This window comes from Budorcas taxicolor, chromosome 11, assembly GCF_023091745.1.
Source record: "Budorcas taxicolor isolate Tak-1 chromosome 11, Takin1.1, whole genome shotgun sequence".
In the NCBI taxonomy this organism is placed as follows: Eukaryota; Metazoa; Chordata; class Mammalia; order Artiodactyla; family Bovidae; genus Budorcas; species Budorcas taxicolor.
This window is the reverse complement of record NC_068920.1, coordinates 89,506,112-89,520,709: the sequence shown is the minus strand read 5'-3', so window position 1 is coordinate 89,520,709 and position 14,598 is coordinate 89,506,112. Positions and strand designations below refer to the sequence as shown.

At 43.6% G+C, this 14,598-nt stretch overlaps 1 pseudogene; it reads left to right on the top strand.

Moving 5' to 3' along the window:
• Window positions 1-416: 416 nt before the first annotated feature.
• On the top strand, window positions 417-13,962 carry LOC128055679 (archaemetzincin-2-like; annotated as a pseudogene).
• Window positions 13,963-14,598: the final 636 nt, after the last annotated feature.

The following is a 14,598-nucleotide window of genomic DNA, read 5'->3' as shown; positions in this document are numbered from 1 at the left end:
AGGCCAAACAGCACCTTCCCAGGGACCACTACACTGATGCTGGGGGGGAGATTTTCTTTCTTACTGAAGATGACAGAATTGGGACTATTTAGGGCCAAGGCTACTGGTGGTCATTACCTAGAGACAGTAATCAGTAGAGCCAAGAACTGGGGAGGGCACCAGAACCCTGATAACATGCTCTGAGCCTCTGGATCCCATCATGCATGGAGCAAGAACTGCCCCTAAACCTCCCAATTACTGAACGATTCAGTCCCTTTTCCTTGTGACTGGTTTCTCTCTACTTAAGGGTCTTCACTGACACACAGCTAAATCCTGTCCTGTGGTCACACACTGCTGAGTGTTCTGTTATGAGTTCAGCCAACAGTAATGGACACCTGCTTTGTGCTGGGTACTGGGAACGCTGGGCCCGTAAAGGCATGGGTTTTGCCCTGGAGGAACTCACAGTTTCTCGGAGGAGACAGATATGTCAGCAAATGGTAAGTGGTCAGATAAACATAAGCTAATGGGAGGTACTATTAAGAACCCAGAAACCCAGCACTCACCCTAGCCTAGGGCTTCAAACAAGGCTTCTTGGAAGTGACTCCTGAGCTGAGTCTTGAAGAATCACTCAGTGGAAAGCGGGGAGGGTGTGTATTCGGACAGAGACATGAGTAAAAATCTGGCAGGGTGAAGTACCATGATGTGTGCAGAGAAACACAAACCCTTTTTCTAGAAGAGTTCAGTCAAACTTTCTGTGTTGATGGAAATGTTTTATCTCTATGTTGTCCATTATGTAGTCTTCAGCACTTAAGTACTTGAAATGTGGATAGTGCAACTAAGAAGCTAAATTTTTAATTTGATTTCATCTTAATCAAAATTTAAAAGCGCTGCAGGCAACCACTGACTACCATCTTGGACAGCTCGGCAGCTCTGGTGAAGTGCAGGGCAGAAGCGGTAGGGACAGAGCGGGCTGGGAGAGCTCAGGGAAGGGCCGCAGATGCCATTTGAAGGGTGCTGGACTTCAACTTATAGATGATGGGAAGTTTTTGGAGGGTTGCACACCGAAAAGTGACCAGGTCATCTCATTGGACCAGGGGAGTCAGAAGGGCACTGCTGGAGCTCAAGGGAGGAGTTATGAGGGTCCAAGACATGACAAATACAGAAGGGCTGGTGGGGAGGGAGCTAATTCCTGAGGCTTGAAGAGTAGAGATCAGCAGGACCAAGTGGTCTTTTGGTTTTGGAGTGTGAAGTTGTGTCTCTTTCTTGGAAAGGTTTACAGGAAAGATGGATTCTTGGGTAGTGGGGCTCAAGACTGGGTGCTGCTCCCAGGCAGAGGGACTGGAGGTTGGGAGAGGATCCGGCAGCCGCTGCTGGAATCCAAGGCCCCACTTCCTTGCAAGGCCGGCTCTGTCAAGGTCAAAGGTGCAGGGGGAAGGAATATCTTGCTTGGCTGTTGTTTCTTATTAAACTGAAGGATCAGAGCAGCCTTGGAAACTACTGAGTCAGATTGTAAATATTGACACCAACTTCCACGGCACCAATTACAGGAGTGGGAAGGCTCCCAAAAAGATAGAGAGGCAATTTAAAGAAAACACAGGAATTATTTAGTAAAGTCAAGTATCATTGAGAGTCAGAGACTCCCCCTGTCACTGGGCCTCTCCTGGGTCTAGTCGGTGGGAAACAGGCTTCCCTTAGCTTCAAGACAGGGTTATGGCCTGAATATCCAGGTGGGAATGGGGGTCCCCAAGTTTAGGCCTTTTTTACTGTTTAGTAATAACTGAGTGACTGAGCACGCACGCAACGCAATAAAGAGATTATCCTCTATCTGAGATGGGCAGCCAAGGTTCCCTCTATCTCTGGTTTCTTACAAGTCACTCACTTACTCATCACATATTTATTGCATAGCTACTACGCGTCAAACGCTCCGATAGAAGCTGGGACTACTGAGACAAAAGGCACAGACCTTGCCTTGAAGGAACTCTGTGGGAAGATTGTAACACAGTGGGTAATATTCACTGAGACACACTATGTATCAGGCACTCTGCCAGGTGCATTTTACATGGGCTTAATTTTTCTAAAACCCTACAAGACAAGAACTGTCATAATCCTCAATTTATGAATGAGGAAACAGAAGCACAGAGATCTGAAGTAACTTACCCAAGTATCTAGGACCCACTCACTGAAAACATTTCACCTGAATCCTGGAATAAGCAAATTTTACATGCATACATCTATATGTATATATATATTTTATTGAAGTGTAATTGACTTACAAATTCAGTTTCAGGTGCATGACATAGTGATTTGATATCTTGATACATTACAAAATGATCACCACTGGAATAAGGTAACTTCTTTTGAGAGACTGAACATACAAATGGAAAATAGACAGATCCTCTATAAAAATAGGACCCTTTCCCATAATCTACAGCATTCTGTCCAGGAAACCAATCCATCATCGACAGTACCCAGCTCAGGAAGCCAGCTTGTTATCTATAAGTCAGACTTGCAGGATGTCAGACCACCATCTGTCATAGCCACCAGCTCAGGAAGCCAAAAAATAACCCTGGTAACAACTGGTCTCAAGTAGCTAGGATTTGATTAATAACTGACAGTGCCCCTAGTTTTTGTCCCTGCTTTCAACTTGGGACCAACCAGAGGAAGCCAGTATGGGCCACGAACCAGTCACATAGGTCACCCAGTGTCTAGCCTCTTATCTTCAGCTTCCCCAGGCTGGCAGCCTTCAGTTGGGGCACACTTGAAGCCTGCACTTTTATAAAGCTTTCCCACTCCCCTGCCTGCCTTAGTGTCTCTGCCAACCACAAGTAACAGTGGCTAATTCTTGTTTATCACCACACTAAGGGCCAGATAGAAAATATTTTTTGGCTCTTTGGGCCATTCAGTCTCTTACCAACTACTCAGTCCTATTGTTAAAGCATGAATCAACCATGGATATTATGAATGGGCACAGCCGTGTTCTGCTAACACCTTGTCCATAAGAGCAATGCCGGGGTCCAGCCTCAGCAGAGTCCAGGGATACCCTCAGGATGGATGACGTTGGTGAATGAATGAATGACACGGGGTGACCAAGCTTCAGTGAGCGAGGCCCGTAACTTTATTTTCAAAAAGAACTTTTATACCTTGACTTGTACATAGAGGGAAATGAAAGATGCAAAGTTGTACAGAGTCAGCCCAAACATTACATCTGTTTCGTCTTTATCAAAACCAGGATTTTTTCTGCATACCCTTCTCATAAACAATGTTGTGTACATTATCTTCTGGGCTTGGAGGCTTGTGGTCATTTTATAACCCTCTTTTGATAAAGGCTGCTCAACCAGAAAACTTATTTTCCCTTGAAGTGTTTTTTCTTTATATTTCCAATCTATGTCAGCCTCAGAAAGTGCTAAACAAAGTTACATTCTCACAGAGCAAAGGTGCAGTGGGTTACAAGAAAGAACCAATTAGCTCAAAGGTCTGATGTGGTTAATTCCAAGGCTATTTCTTGTTTTTCTTACATTCCAACTATGTTAACTAATGCACTCTCAGGTGCACAGTGGATAAGAGATATGGGAACTTAGCAGCAAGCATTGGCTCAACAGTGAAATCCTACACCAGCACTACTCTAATAGCTTTTAATTCTTTGAAAGGCTCTATATTTTTAGGCTTCCCATGCCTCTCACAGTTGGGAGGCTGTGAATAATCATATGTGTAGCTACAAGAGTCTAGATAAACCTGCCAAGCAAGCTAGAATGGCAACAGAGGGGGTTTGAATTGAAATATTCCTTTCATGTCCAGGAGACTTATTAGCTAGAGCTCTAAGTTGATTTTCTCCAGAGAAGGGTGGTCGGGGATTTCTCCTGTTAATGTCAGAGGAGTTGGTGAAAGACATAAAATAGTAAGACAGACAGATCCTGGTTTTAGGGTAGATGCTCGAGCAGGTCTCTTCTGCATGACCTTGTCATGGGTGGGATCAGCCCAGGGAGTCCCTCGAGTCCTGAAGCCTTGCTTATCAGGTCTCCTTCGCATGACCTTGTCATGGGTGGGATCTCCCATGCTGGCTCCCAGCAGAGCAACTTGTGAGCAGGACTCCAGTTGTGCCAGGGGGCTGATTCTGGAGGCTTTAAGAGGCTAGATCAGGAGGATCAAGGGGTCTCTTGGTTTGGAGGGTGGAACTGCATCTTTTTCTTGGAAAGGTTACAAGAAAGATGGATTCTTGGATGGTGGGGCTTGGACAGGGTGCTGCTCCCGGGACTTCGTTTGCCAAACCGGGTTTTAAGGTATGCTGCTCCTTTAGCTGGAGAAGGCAATGGCACCCCACTCCAGTACTCTTGCCTGGAGAATCCCAGGGACGGGGGAGCCTGGTGGGCTGCTGTCTATGGGGTCGTATAGAGTCGGACATGACTGAAGCGACTTAGCAGCAGCAGCAGCAGCAGCTCCTTTAGTAAGAGTGTCACCACAAACTCCAAGCTTCCAGAAAAAGCACTGACACTTAACTTTTGTAGAGGAGGGTTTCCTCTCTAAGGCACTTTCCCATCTAAAGCATGTTCCAAGACCCGATTTTCAATGTGTGTGTGTGGGACAGGGGGGTCTTCCCACACCAACAAGCAATTCTTGAGACACCAGCTGTGTGTCCTACAATTCAACTCAGTCCTGATATTATCTACCTGGAGACGGCCTCAGATCCCGTAGGCTGAGGCTCAGTCCCGCAAGACTGCTCCCTCCACTCTTCACCCCTGCCCCCAGATTATTGCCTGTGCTTCTGACTGATGGGCTATAGGCTGGAGGGCCCAGTGACTCCCTCCTTGGACTTCAGTGTCAGTCACTAGCTCAGGTTTTTACCTGTACTTCTGACTGACTTATCAGAGGTTCCCATGACCCTCTCCTTGATTTTCATTAATTTGCTAACTCAGACTTACATAACTCAGAGAAACGTTTTACTTACTAGATTACTGGTGTATAATGAAGGACTATAGCTCAGGAACAGACAGATAGAAGATGTATAGGGCAAGACACAGGGAGAAGCTGTAGAGCCTCCGTGCCCTCTTTCCCCAAATCTCCACCTGCTCACCAGCCTGGAAGTCCTCCAAATCCCATACAGCTGGGATTTTTATGGAGGTTTCATCACTTCAGAATGATCCATCAATAACTCCATTTTCAGCCTTTTTCTCTTTTCAAGAGGAAGCGGTGGCAGGGCTGAAAATCCCAAGCTTCTAATTATGGTTTGGTCCTTCCAGCCAGGAGCCTTGTAGCAGTGCACCCAGAGTCTCCTCTTTAGAATACAATTCACTGCTATCCTCCAGGAAATTACAAGGGTTTCAGGAGCTCTGTGTCAAGAACCAGGAACAGAGACCAACAGACATTTTCTATTATCTCACACCATCTGGTAGTTAATTTGGTCCTGCCAGATGACAAGCTCTTTGAAGAAAAAACTATGTTTTATTCATTTTTCCGTTCTCCCTACAGGGATTACCTGGTGCCAGGCAGGGCGCACAGTAGATTCTCAGTAAATATTTGTTAGAATAAGTTGAACCGAATTAAATAATCACAATGATTTGGTAACACCAAGAGCTTAGAGGTTGTTATTCCCATTGTAAAGAAGACAAAGCAGAGGCTTAGAGAATCAAGTGACTGTGTTTATCTAGAGGTTTTTGCAGAGCAAGAATCTGGACCCTGGTTTTGAGCCCTGCTGCCTTTTGGGCAGGACAGACTCCTCCCTTGCTGGGCTCGTTCAAGAGCCCATGGAGGCAAGCTGCTGTTGATGTTCCTTTGTCTATTTGAATTCTGTGATTTTGTAATCGTCTAAGCACTGAACAAACCTTCCCCTTCTCCCTCCCGCTGCACTGAAGTGAAACCTTAGGGGAGTGAGTCGTTCTGTAAAAGCCAAGATGTTGAAGTGATGGGGTTTATCCCTTTAACCCTCAGACAGTTTTAAAAGGTTTGTATAGAAATCTCCCTGACAGGCTCTGCTCTCTTTTCTCCATCAGAAAGCCCCAAAGAGAATTTAGTTCTTTGTGTTAAAACATGGGCCATGATTACAGATACCAGTGGCTGGGCTGTGGGCTAATTCCAAATGCCCTCATGACATCAGGACATGCAAAGTGGCAAATAACCTGCACTTCTTTGAGGTTATTATTGTTTGTTTTAAATAGATATTTCTGTCTTCCCAACAGTTAGGTTGTCATCTATCACTTAGTGAAATTGAAGGAAGTTTTCTGCATGAAATAACATTCTTCTCTTCTTATAATTTGGTGTCTCTTTTTTCCTATGGGCCTGTTAACCAAGCTCAGTTAAAACTCAGCAAAGTAACGACTTCCCTGGTGGTCCAGTGCCTAAGACTCCACGCTCTCAATGCAGGGAGCCTGGGTCCGATTGCTGGTCAGGGAGCTAGATCCCATACGTCACAACTAAGAGTTCACATGCTGCAACTAAGAGATCCTGCAGAGAGGACCAGAGATCCTGTGCGCCACAGCTAAGATCTGGTGGAGCCAAACAAATAAAAATAAGTATTAAAAAAAACTCAGCAAGGAGAGAAAACTCTTCCTCTGCTAGTTTAGGTCCAGTGATCAGGGGCTAACTGATAATAGAGAGATCCCTGGAGGAAAAATACACAAATTTGATTCATATGCATGTGGGAGCATTCAGATGAAATGGCTCACTGAACATCTAGAAATAGGACTTTCCATACCAGCTTAACAGGGGAAAGGGAAGGGGAGAAAGGGCTTGTACGGGAAGGACAAATGAGCCTTTTTTTAGGGAAGACAAAGTGACTTTCAGGGAAACAAATGGAAGGTATGAACATTTGTGATAATGTTAGTTTATATAATTTCTCATCCAGTGATTTGTTTTTTGTTGGGAGCAAAGATTCCTGGAAGAAGGGATTTACGGCACCTTCACTTTCTAAGGTTTTACCTGTAGTCAGATAAGGGAAACTCCAAAAGGCTTCTCTCTATACCTGCTGTATATCAAATGTCTTCAGTTTATTTCTTTATTAGTTATTTATTTTGGCTGTGCTGGGTCTTCACTGCTGTGTGCAGACTTTCTCTAGTGGAGGCTGCTCTTCACTGTGGTGCGTGGGCTTCTCACTGCGGGGGCCCCTCTTGTTGCAGAGCACACACTCTAGCTGCAGGGGCTGCAGTAGTTTCGGCACGTGGGCTTAGTTGCTCTGAGGCAAGTGGAATTTTCCCAAGCCAGGGATCAAACCCGCGTCCCCTGCATTGGCAGGTGGATTCTCATCTACTGCACCACCAGGGAAGCCCCTAAAATGCTTTCAGTTTAAAATAACACTCAGGATTTCCCTGGTGGTTCAGTGGCTAAGACTTCGAGCTCCCAATGCAGGGGACCCGGTTCGATTCCCTGATCAGGGAGCTATCTCCCACATGCCGTAACTAAAACCTGCCACAGCCTAATTAATTAATTAAGAAATAATACTCATACCAACTCCAGGGACCTGAAAGATCCTCACAAAGGGAAATGGGCTCTGAGTTAGGATCAAACAAATGCATGAGCTTTAGTGACATGTATGATGATACTTGAGGGTCATTTTTAAAAATGTTTTGCTTCTTAGCTGAGCTCTGGGCAAGTGAGGTTGCCAGGAAGCTGAGTAAAGGAGAGGTGTTTGGACGGAGAGAAGTGGTGGATCCCAATTCCAGAGCGTGAGAGTGGCCCTCTGAGATGCAGCTGTTTGGAGCTGGATAGATGCTTGAAAAGTCCAGTGACAATGGAGGGACCCTGGGGGGTAAAGTCCTGAAGGTGCTTCTCAGGGCTTCATTCTTAGGTTGAGGTTTCCCAGTGTCTGAGGTTTTCCAGACACTAATAATTCATTTATACTCTCTCTCACTGCTGCCCCCACTCCCCCGCCTCTCTTTCCATTTCTCAAACTCTCTTACTCTCAAAATTGTAAAGGTATACTAACACAAAATGATAAAGGTACAAAGGATGTGGAGTATAAAATCAGTCCTTCTCCTATCCCTAAGCTGCAGAACTGCCCCAGGAGTGACTAGTGTCCAGTTTCTAGGAGTCCATGTGCTTTTGTTTTTACACAAATGATAAAACAAAATACTGTTTGGTATCTTGTTTTCATTTTCCCTTTAAACACTTTGAAACCAGTTCATATTGATACGGAAAGAACTTTCTTTTTCTTGTAATGGATACAATGGTATTTCATTGCATGGAAGTGCTATTGTTCATTTAACGATTCCTCCTATGATTGTAAATGGCATTAAAACAAATAGCCTGTGCATGTCCAGGTGCAGCAGTAAGAATAAATTCTCAAACGTGAAATTGCTGGCTAGAGGGTGTGAACGTGTTAAGACTGGGTAGCTGTGTTCTCGGTTTAAAAGGGCAGTGTGAGGTGGACCTCCCTGGTGGTCTGGTAGCTAAGACTCTGCGCTCCCAATTCAGGGGGTCCAAAGTTTGATTCCTGGTCAGAGAACTAGATCCCACATGCTGCAACTGAAGATCCCACAGGCTGCAACTAAGGCCCGATGCAGACAAATAAATAAATACATAAGTAAATAAAACAATCTTTTTTTAAATTGCAGTGTGAAGTTCGCTGCTGAGGTGGGCACACAGAGCTCTGTATGAATACAGCCTCACGAGAATGTATCTATTAGGTGGAGAAAATCTGCACAAAACTCTCGCTTCATGACAATTTGGATTACTATACAGTAGGCTTTCAATAAACGTGAGGAATTCACTGAAAAAAAGAGTTCCAAAGAAATCCAGGTTTTGTGTCTGTAGGAGAAAAAGGTGTAGGCGTGCCTGTCACTCAGTTACGTCCGACTCTTTGCAACCCTATAGACTATAGCCTGCCAGGCCCCACTGTCCATGGGATTTTCCAGGCACAAATACTGCCATTTCCTCCTTCAGGAGATCTTCCTGACCCAGGGATTGAACCCGTGTCTCCTGCACTGCCGGCAGATTCTTTACCACCAGGCCGCTGGAGAAGCCCAGGAGAAAGAGGAGTAGACCAGACCATCATCAACTGCAGACCCAGCGGGATCGGGACCTGCTGCTTCTAGCGCTCTTACCTGTTCCGCTTGTCCCACAAGCCTTCCACTTTCTCCCTCTGCTCCCCTCCTGGCTTCACTTCCTTTCCCTCCCAGCTTAACCCCTGTGTGTTGGTAGTTGTCAGTGCCTCCAACTCCTATTATTTTTCCCATCCATGACACATGCTTTTAAACACCCCACAATGTGTACCCACTCCCCGCCCCTGCACTAGTTCACCAAGCAATGCTGGAGAAATTCTATCCTTGGGGCGATCAGAGATTCAAGTCTATCAGGCTCAGCTGGGACCATGGCGTGGTCTGACGGTCCTACCTGTTTCTCAGCAGATCTTCCTTCCACTGTCCTCCTTTTCTTGTCTCAGTGCCTACCACGCTGACCACAGCCAACTGGGCTCTAAGTGTCCCTCCTTTCTCATCTTCTTAAATACCTTGTTTCTTATTCCTTCTCTTGTATATTTTCAACTACTTCCTCTTTGTTCCTCTCTTTCTATAAAACTTATTTTATGTTCATTCTTTCTTCACAGTTCACAAACCAGGCATCTAGTACATGCTCAATAAATCCTTTTATAAAACCAAGTTTATTCAAGTATAATTTACAAATAAAATGAACATTTTAAGTATATAGCTCATTGAGGGATCTCCCTGGTTGGTGCAGTGGCTAAGACTCCCAATGCAGGGGGCCTGGGTTTGATCCCTGGCCAGGGAACTAGATCCCACATGTTGCAACTAAAGTTTCTGTATGCCACTATTAAAGATCTTGCATGCCACAAGGAAGATCAAAGATTCCATGTGCTGCAACTAAGACCTGGTACAGCCAAATAAATAAATACAAAAGATAAGATATACAGCTCACTGAGTTTTGTCAAATGCATAATCCCATGCCATCACCACCTTAATCAAGGTATAGAAATTTCCCGTCAACCTAGAAAGTTATTCCCTGCCCCTTTGTGGTCAAACTATGACCACCCTTCTAGGTAATCACCCATTTGATTTCAATCATCTGGCTTAGTTTTGCCTCTTCTGGAATTTCATAGAAATGGAATCATGCTGTCTGTACTGTTTTGTACAGCATAATGTTTCTGAGACTTATCTGTTCCTTGAATTAACATTTTGTTCCTTTTTAATGTTGAGCAGTATTCCGTTTTATGGATATACTACAATCTTTTAAATCTATTTACCTGTTGGAGGCTAACTGGTTGTTTCCAGATTTTGTTTCCAGATTTTGGCTAGTAGGAATAAGGTAGCCATGAACAATTGGACACAGGTCTGGATAAAAAGTTTCATTTATCTTGGGTAAATCTCTAGGAGTAGAAATATTAGATCATAGAGTAGGTATATGTCCAACTTTAAAAGAAACTTCCAAACTGTTTACCAAAGTGGTTTTATCATTTTACATCCCCATAAGCAGTTATGAGAATTCTAATTGCTTTATGTCTTTGCCAACAATTACTGCCAGTCTTTTAATTTTAGTCATTCTAGTGACTATGAAACAGTATATGTCATTTAGTTTCAATTTGCATTTCTTTAATGACTAATGATGCAATTTACCTTTTCATGTGCTTATTGGCCATTTGTATATCTTTCTCTGTGAAGTGTCTGCTCAAGTCTTTTCACTATTCTTTTTATTGTGCTTTTTAATTGGTGTATGAATTTAATTGTGTTTTGAAATTGATGTGTGAATTTTTATATAATATATATACAAACTCTTTGCAGAATATGAGTTACAAATATAGACTGGGATCTAGACATATCCTAGCCCATGACTTGCCTGTTCATTTTCTAAACAGTGTCTTTTGATGAACAGGAGTTTTACATTTTGATTTCTCAGTCTTTATGGTTACTGCTTTCTGAGTCCAGTCTAAGAAATATTTGCTTAGCTCAAGATCATGAAGATTTTCTTCAATGCTTTCTTCTAGAAGCTTGGTTTCTTAACCTTTTCTGTTTAGGATCATAAACAATCTCATATGTTTACCCAGTTTTTTCAGTACAGTTTGTTGAAAATTTTCCTTTCCCTATTGAATTTCTTTGGATCCTTCATCAAGAAACCAGTTAGCTAATCCCCATCTTGATGTCTAAATCTACTTGGTTCTTTTTTATAGTTTCCATTTCTCTGCTAAGATTATCCATATGTTTATTTACTGTGTTTGTCTCTTCCATTCCATCCTTGAATATATTCATAATAGCTGTTTCAAAGTTCTTGACTGTTGTGCTAGTTATCAATTTATTGCCTCTCAGAGCTAAATCAACCTTTCATGATCTGCTCTCGATAATGGATCAGACCCTTTAATCCCTATTGTTGCAATTACAATGTTAATGTTTGCCAGTGGAGGAAGCTCGGGGTACTTTGTAGGAGAAAGTTTTATCCTGGTTCCAGTGTTCCTGTTTCTGTTCGTTTGCTCTTGTTATATGTCTTAACCACTGGATTGCAAAGGAAATCCCTAAGGAGCTGCATTTTAGTTTGGGTTTTATTTCCAGCACCTGGCCCTGTCCTTGGCATCTGTAAAAGTAGTGAACTGGATTTCATTCCACAGGGTGACTCCTAGGAAGACCAGGCCAAAGCCACTTCCCCAAGGGGTCACCAGCAAAGAAGGCTCTCCCTGACCTTTAATCTTTGCCTCTTCCTGGTGCAACTGGCAGGCTAACCTCTTCAGAGGCAGCCGAGGCCTCCCTCTTATCTCCTGCATCCTCCAAGCCAGCATGGGAATGAGGTCTCAGAAGACCCTTCTCCCAGGGGCCACAGCCGCAATGTATGGCCCTCAGCTGGCTCTTCCCCAGGTCTCTCCCTTAAGGAACCTCCCTAGGAACTCTGCACAGTCCTCTCAGGCATCGTATCCTCTAGGCATCATGTCCTGCTGCTGCCAGCATCACTTCCCAGGAGGAGAAGGCAGTTCATTTTCTCCCTGAATTCCAGTTCCTGGCACAGATAAACCCCTGGGAAGCATTTACTGAAACTTTCCAGGCTTTTCTCAGCATGAACACTTTACACTTCGGCAGTAAACTAGGCTGCCAGAGTAAGGAAAAGGAGCTGTCAGTGCCACACTGCTGCATGCTGCCAAGGAGTTCAGGGCGGGAGGTGGTGGGACAGGATGAGGTTTCTCATCTCGCCCAACCCAAGCAGAAACTAGGGCCCTCACCTGAGCATGCCGCCGTTCCCCACAGGCCAGCAGTATTCCTGCTCACTGGTCTACCTTCGGGAGCCCTAAAAGGTCATCCTGGATTTCTGCTTTGTCATTTTAGTTCACGTCTCTGCTTCTGTCCCAGTCATTCACTATGAGGACCCCACCTCTGAGACCCGCCCCATGTCCAACCCCCACAATTTACAAAAGGGGAAATAGGATCAAGGAACAGCAGCCAAATAAGTAATAAAAACGAAATAAACATCAAAAAAATTGGAAAAACTCAGCACCCTATGAAATATATTTTCTATTTTATAGATGAAGAAACTGAGGACCAGAGAGATTAAGTAATCTGGGTCACACAGTGACAGAGATGAGATTCAAAGCCAGGCAATGTGGCTCCAAAAGCCATGTTTTTAACTTCTGGATCATCCTTTCCTCTCAGAATAACAAACTATTGTTGGGTGAAGACAGCCCAGACAGTATTTTCTTAGGCCCAGACATGCCTGTCCTAGAAAGGTGAAAACTTCAATGGGAATCTTCCTCCCCAAAGAGGCAAGCAGGACAGTGCTCTTAACAGACACTAAGAACAGCTCTCAACTCAAAGCGCCCAGCGCTTGTGTCAGAGTATGAGACAACGGCATTTGATGGAAGACTTCCAGGCAGACAATGGTCTTTTTGGATCCATTACTTTGCATTTGCATCAGATTGGGTCACCTCCCATCTCAGGGCTCCCCAAAACTTTGAACACTTTTTCAGTAATCCTTACAGAAAGACACCTTCTTCTGAGAAATGCAGTATGGTTACACAGTGCAATGGATCTCTTGGGAAACACCAGAATTATCAGTGAAGAAGATATTAAATGACGCAAGGGCTACTTTGAAGCACTTTGCAATGGCTAGATAGTAAAACTCCTAGAACTGGTTATTATCTCTGTAACAGAGTGTTCCTTTAGTGCAATAAGAACGCATAAAACCCACCATTCATGCAGGACACATCCTGAAGTTCTTAAAAGAGAAGGAACCTGAAGATGCCTTCTGTGTTGTGAGAGTAAGTGGTCGATCTTTATCCAAGAGGCTCTTAGCGTTTTGTCTTTGGACAGGCCTCTTTGACAGCTGGTATGGGCAAGCTTTGCCAGGTATGGCAGTGATTTTATATCACTGTGAAGGCAAAGTGAAGAAGCTGCAGAAAATACTTTCCAAGGGGCTTTTTGGTTTTTGATAACTATTACCCTCCTGGAGTGATGTTTTGCTGCTACAATCCTGTAAGACTTTAACCCATGAGATTGGACACATATTTAGACTTCAACCTGCCTAGTGCAAGGCTCCAGCCACTTGGAAGAAGCTGCCCAGAGACCCCTCCACCTTTGCCCTGTTTATGCAGGTTGTAGAGTGCTACTCTTCGGTATTATAGAAAGACACACAGTGGGTTGATGATGAATCCATCAACATACCTGGGATTACTCTGAAATACAGTCATGAGGATAATGTGAATTTGCTGGGAATTCCCTGACTGTTCAGTGGTTAGGACTCCGTGCTTTCACTGCTGAGGGCCCAAGTTCAATCCCTGGTCAAGGAACTAAGATCCTGCAAGTGGCACAGTGTGGGGGAAAAAAAAAGAAAGTGAATTTGCCGAAACCAGTGGAAACATTTAAAGAATGGAAAGAATATTCTTGTGATAACCTATAGTGGAAAAGAATCTGAAATACAATCATATATATATATATATATATATATATATATATAGCTGAATACTTTGCTGTACACCTGTAACACAACATTGTAAATCAACTATATTTCAGTAAACAAAAAAAGGAATGGAAAAAGTGAATAATAAAATGCCTTGCTATTCTCCAAAAATAGAAACCTTCAATTAGGAGTAATTAAAACAAATACTTGCATATTAAAAAAAAAGATTTATGTGCAATATTTCATTTAATCCTCATCACAGCTCTATGAAGAAGAACATACTCTTTTTTTTAATTTAATTTAATTGGAGGCTAATTACTTTACAATATTGTGGTGGTTTTTGCCATATATTCACATGAATCAGCCATGGTTGTACATGTGTTCTCCATCCTGACCCTCCCTCCCACCTCCCTCCCCATCCCATCCCTCAGGGTCATCCCGGTGCACCAGCCCTGAGCACCCTGTCTTATGCATTGACCCGGACTGGCGAGCTATTTCACATATGATAATATACAGAACATACTCTTATTGAATCTATTTTGTAAGCCTCTCTGAGGCTTTGAGAAACTGGGTAAACTGATGAAGTTCACTCAGCTGATGGAGTTAGCAATGAAGGGGACTGGAATATGCCACCGAAAACACACCACTTTCACATAAGGATCACTTTGTGCTAAAGACAATTACAAAACAGCAAATGAAAAAAAAAAAGCCATTTTCCCTTTCCCACCTGGCTGAGAGCATGATATTAATTTTTGTTTGTAAAGGTGTCTCCCTCCTCAATGCCAAGAAAGAGAAAGAAAACTCTTGGAC